Below are 6401 nucleotides of genomic sequence, written 5' to 3'. Positions count from 1 at the left end.
AAGGTTTATATATTTTTAAATAATTGAAAAATCAAAAGAAGACTATTTCATGACACATGACAATTATATGAAATTCAAATTTTGTGTCCCTAAATAAAGTGGTATTGGAACACAGCCACACCCATTTGCTTACTGGCTGCTCTGGTGCTATAAGCGTAGAGCTGAATGGTTATGACAGAGACACATGGCTCATAGAGCCTAGAATATTTGCAAGAGTTCATATGGTTTCAGAAATGCAGAGGTGGCAATGTCAACATTATTACCAGGCCAACGCATTATCAATTCAGACAACAAATCAGAGATACAGGTTGCTCTTTGAAGGTTATTTTCACAACTTGCAACATGTTTTTAAAGTCTTAGCAGTTTTTACTAGACCCCTTTTTTCAAATTATTCTTCCGAAGACAATGAACAGAACAAGTTGGTAACACATGGGTATATCTACAGAAGTCTCTATCACATAGAAAGACAAGTTGGATATTCTAATGAATGCTATCAATTTAATGCCCCATTTGATCAGATCTTTTTTAACAAGTTGTAAATGCAGAGAGGTCTTTATTCTTCCTTGGGAGAGGACATCTCCTTCATCTCTTTCTGAGACTCTTCTGTTAATTATGAAGACTTGAACTCTTTTTTTTAGGTCAGGCTCTGGAATTTCATGATTTAACATTAAAATCAAAAAGCAGGCCAGTGAAGCTCAATTTTAATGGTAGAAATGGAATAGGAATGAATAGGAATTTCCTTAGTCCTATACAGGGAGCACGAAGCATTCACCTTCCATACTTGATACTCAGGAGAAAAGCTTGCCTGACAATGAAAGCAACACAAAGAAAACAGAGCCAAGAGGTAGAAAAAGACAATTCCTGAAAATGTCTTGCTTTTCAGATATGTGAGCCCATAAATTCCTTTGGGTGCTTGATCCAGGTTGGGTTAGGGTTTTGTCACTTATGATTGAAATAGTCTTAACATGAGGCCAGAGGCCAGAGAGAGTTAAAAGAAACAATCCAGAGCTGGTGGGACTCAGCATGGGTTAAGCCGGGGATGGCTTAAAGGTGACCTTGGGAATGTCACACATCAGAGAATTGAAGAATGGTGGATGCAGGCATAGAGACAGGAGCACTGGTACAAATGACCCAGCTGGGGAACATGAGGAATCAAGTTCAGGACCTACTGAGTTTGAGGTGATGGTTGATGTAAATGAGGTGATGGTTGACGTAAATGTGAAGGAAACCAGAATATGTCACCGCAAAATAGGTGTACCTCTTTGACATAAAAATTATTTTGAGCTGAAGGCAATTGAGAAGCAGCAAACCCAGAAAAAGCTCCCCTTTTTTTGCCTAAAGGCAGGTTATAAATTCTCCTTTTACTAGAGATAGACTCTCATCAGCCCAGAGATGCAACAGAGAAATCTGCAAACAAACCTTACTCCATTAGTTTCCTCCCATGTATTTATCTTCCCTCCTTAGTTGGCCGCCCTTGGAAGACTAAAACTGCTCTGTCCTGTTATTTCTCTACAAATGTACTGTTCTCTGTCGAAAATGCTCTGTAAGCTGGAATTCTAAGCTGCCATTTTGAGTTACTTTTGGTTTAGGTTCTCCTGCATGTTACGTGCTGCACGTGTTAATAACTGGATTGGTTTTCTCTGGTTAATCTGTTTTTGTTGTTGTTGTTACAGGGGTTTCAGCCAAGAACTCAGAGGGTAGAGGGAGAATTATGATGTGTCTTCGCTTACACCCGTGAACACTCCTGAGATTCAGGAGTGAGCTTGAGTGAGTGGTCCAGGCTAGAGATGTCAGCTGAGGAGCCATCAGTATAAAGCTGTAGTTGAACCATGAGGATAGGCTCCCTGAGAAACCACGGAAAGAAAAGAGGGTGCTGGTGACTGCATCCTAGGAAAACCCGGTATTCATAGTTAAGTGGGAGTAAGAGGAAAAGTCACGGAAAAGTGACTTTCATGAGAAAAGTGGTTGGAAGGAGAAAGAAAACCAGGAATATGTCACGTCCCAAAAGGCAGCGAGGAAAGGGTTTGGAGAGGCAGCGTTGGGAGCAGGGCAATGGAGACCAACATTTGCGTGACAGAATTTTGACGAAGCTTCCCCTAAACATTATAGAAGAGCCAATTCTGAATGCTTGAAAGCAGGTAATGAATAAGGCAGAGCTTATGATCTCATATATTAACATAAATTTAAATAATCTGCTTTCCAGATCTCCTGTGGATACTGTTATTCCCTCTTTCCTCTCCTCGACACCCCAGTGAACCCTCAGGTAGATTTGCTAACTCTCTGAATCACCCACAAAGGCTTAGTCATTTCCCTTTTTTCTAATATATTTAATTATTATTATTTTATTGAGGTGTAGTTGAACTACAATATTGTATGCTTCAGATGTACGACATAGTGATTCACAATTTTTAAAGATTATACTCCATTTATAGTTATTATTTAATATAGGCTGTATTCTCTGTGATGTACACTATATCCTTGTAGCTTATTTATTTTATACATAGTAGTTTGTACCTTTTAATCCCCTACCCCTATCTTGCCTTTCCCTTCTTCCCTCTCCCCCCTGGTAACCACTGGTTTGTTCCCTATGAGTCTGTTTCTGTTTTGTTATATTCACTAGTTTGTTTTATTTTTTTAGATTCCACATCTAAGTGATATCACACAGTATTTGTCTTTCTCTGTCTGACTTAGTTCACTAAGCATAGTACTGGCTAAATCCTCCTTTTTTCAAATTTCTGAGAACTGGTCTCTCTCCAGGATACTAGGAGTTGGGCAGGGGTCCCTATAGTGTTGCGAAGTCAGGTTTCTCAAAGGCCCTTTGATCATCTTGTAAAGGGCATTGTCCTGACAAGTGGGCTCCAAATGCAGGCTTCACATTGGAGCCAGACTTTGCAGGGTTCCTCTCTGCAAACCACAGCACTGGAGCTCAGCCTGCAGGCTGTAAAGAAGGGAGGAGATGGGAAACTCCTCCAGACTTGCCCTAATCCTACACTGGCTCTCAGATACGAGGACATTTTATGTAAAATTTTATTTTGATGCAGGAACACAAGATTCTCTACCTTGTACTTCAAAGTCTCACAGAACTATTCTGTGCTCAAATGACATGTAAACCCCAAGTAACTCACAGTGGGTCAATCTAGAAGGAAGTCAGACCTGGGTGAGGGTGGAGAGCATTCATTCATTCATTCATTCAGCAGATATTTATTGAGCATCTGTTCTGTACCATGCTAGATACTTGAGATATACTGATGATAAAGACAGACCTGACCTTTATCTTCACGGAACTTATAGCCCAACAGGGAGACAGAAAACAGCAACAAGGCAAAGGAGATAGAGACAAACAGAAAGGTCTCTGACTTAGACAGGGTAGTCAGAAGAGGCCTCTTGAAGGTGGCGACCTTCGGGCTGAGTCATATAATATGAGCTATTACTGGATGTCCAAATGAGAAAAAAGGCAGATAAAATAGCATGAGCCAAAAATCCCTTTGGCAGGAAGGACATGATACTGTGGAACCGAAGACAGAGCAGGGTGGAGGAGGGCATGAGCAAGGTGGGTGGTGGGTATGTTTGTCTTAAGTGGGGAGGGAGTGATGGTAGGGAAAGGACAGGTGATAAAGATTCTCTTCTCAGCCTAACTTCAGCCACGCTCCTTGGAGCCCTCTCCTCGACTAGGTCTTAAGCTTGATCTATAAAGACTTGAACAAACACTAACATATTTTCTAACAGCTCAAGGCCACATCCCTAAGATAACCCTAGCCGCCCCCCACCCCGCCCTGCTTCAAGTACCTACTTAAGAAAACTCAAGGGGCTTCCCTGGTGGTGCAGTGGTTGAGAGTCTGCCTGCCAATGCAGGGGACACGGGTTCGAGCCCTGGTCTGGGAAGATCCCACATGCCGCGGAGCAACTGGGCCCGTGAGCCACAATTGCTGAGCCTGCGCGTCTGGAGCCTGTGCTCCGCAACAAGAGAGGCCGCGATACTGAGAGGCCCGCGCACCGCGATGAAGAGTGGCCCCCGCTTGCCACAACTAGAGAAAGCCCTCGCACAGAAACGAAGACACAACACAACCATAAATAAATTAATTAATAAAAATAAAAAAAAAAGAATTTAAAAAAAAAAAAAAAAAAAGAAAACTCAAGGCTGTCAAAAAATTTGCTGTCTGTTCTGGCCATGACTTGAGGATAAGGCCTCTGTCTCTCAGTCTCTATTGGAAGATAGTATCCGAACTTCCATAGTGGCCAGCCGGCAGACACAGCTAGTCTAATTGCACTTATACTGACTAGCGCTTTGTAATCTTGCACTTCCTTGGCAAATCCAGGTTGAGTTCCGTTCATGGTGGACTCTTTCTTGTTGCAAAATGTATTGCTGATTAAAATCTGTCCTTACCACTTTAACTAGTGTCTGACTTTGTTTATCTTTGACATAGGTCAGCAGGGCCTTGGAGGCCAAGAAATCTGGGTTTTCTTCTAAGAGCAAAGGAAAGCCACTGATGGTATTAAACAGAGGGTGACAAGCTGCGACTTGGGCTTTATGATCCTCCTGGCTGCTGGGTGGGTGGAGAACAGAATGTAGCTGGTAAAGCATAAGAAACTGGGAGGCTAGTTAGGAGGCTGCTGCAGTGGTCAGGGAGCAGGGGGCGAATTTCAGAGCAGGCCGTCTGGTGTATTTTCATGTATATGAGAGGGGATTAGCTATTCAAAATTACCCTTTCCCCTCTTTTCAGCCATGTTTATGGATGCTGGAGCATCATCCCTATAAACTATTCACCCTCATACCTCCTGTTTATTACTCAGTGTTGCTGGAAGAGCTGGAGAGCCATTTGGATACTTTTTCCATTATAGTAAAATACATTCTAATGAGCAAGAGCACGTTGGATAGAAAAGGAGAAATACAGCCCCTGTCAGTCAAGATATTACTTCTCGGCTCTCCCATTTTGACTCTTAATTCAAACAGATTTTCCTATTTTCCAGCGAGATGCAGGCCCCAATTCCTCTCCTCGGCTCAGGAAAACCTTTTTCTTTTAAAAAGCTCCCTGGAAAATATGGTAAATGTGCTACTACATTGGGGTTTAATAATCAAGAGGAAGAATTTTGCTTTTCACTCTCATCCCCACTTGAACACTTTGTTTCTCTTTATTTTTCATGTTTGCTGCGTCATTCTTACTGAGCTTTGGCCAATGAGAGCAGCGGCAGAAGCCTCCTGGGAATTCCATGTTCGGTGCCTAACATCCCATGCTGGGCGCGGGTGTTAGCCTCCGGGACGGCATTCTCTCTCATCCTTTCCTCTCCAGCTGTCACCACGAAATCTCCCCAACGGTGGTGTTGGAACCTGAGACCTGACCTCACTGGTCCCACTAATGACTATGCAGGAATAAATCATTCAGGTTGTTAATGAGGGTTTGAGCTATTTCCCCAATGAACCCAACTTTCTGGCAGCCCTAGTCTTCAGAGTTCAGCAGAGTGTGTGTTTTTAAAAGTGCTGCCTTTTTCACACTCTTTCCTCACGGTCAGGAAGTATTTGGAATTTTTGTTTGTTTGTTTGTTTTTATAAATTTTATTTATTTATATTTGTCTCTGTTGGGTCTTCGTTGCTGTGCAAGGGCTTTCTCCGATTGCGGTGAGCCGGGGCTACTCTTGGTTGCGGTGCGCGGGCTTCTCATTGCGGTGGCTTCTCTTGTTGCGGAGCACGGGCTCTAGAGCGCAGACTCAGTAGTTGTGGCGCACGGGTTTAGCTGCTCCGTGGCATGTGGGATCTTCCTGGACCAGGGCCCGAACCTGTGTCCCCTGCATTGGCAGGCCGATTCTTAACCACTGCGCCACCAGGGAAGCCCTGGAATTTGTTTTTTTTTTTAAAAAAGTACAGATCTGCTTCCGACAATGGGCCTCTGATAGCGCTCATGGGAAATAAAGTACCTGCCAGCCTGTCCAATCCAAGCATTGCTGGAGAAAATGAAATAAAACAGTTCCCAAATGTGAACCGAATTTCTGCTTGAACCTCCTTTCCACTTGTGGTAGAAGCTCAATCACAGTCAACTTACGATATGATGAGTCCATTATGATCTCATTTCCAAGGGTTATGCCTGAATTTGGGGGACATTCAGAAACGCCAAGGAGTGGGTGTTGGATCAGTGTCCTCACAGACCACCTCCTCCACCCCTGGTACCCCAGGATGTTCTCATTTCTGCCCAGTCTTTGGTTGTTGGTGCACAAGTCACTGCTGGCCCCCTTCATGCCCACAGCCGAGTCTCTAGGTTCTCTGTGCTGTACTGCCCTCAGTTGTTCGGGAACATCTCACTGCTCTTGCACCATCTAAGTGACAGAACTCCACTTCCATGGCCTCTGGGACCCGGGGGACTGCAGTGCTGATCCTCTGCCGTTGCCTGTTTAACTGAGTAACTCAGCCC

The sequence above is a fragment of the Balaenoptera acutorostrata genome, chromosome 3, assembly GCF_949987535.1.
Source record: "Balaenoptera acutorostrata chromosome 3, mBalAcu1.1, whole genome shotgun sequence".
Lineage (NCBI taxonomy): Eukaryota > Metazoa > Chordata > Mammalia > Artiodactyla > Balaenopteridae > Balaenoptera > Balaenoptera acutorostrata.
This window is presented reverse-complemented; position numbering follows the sequence as displayed.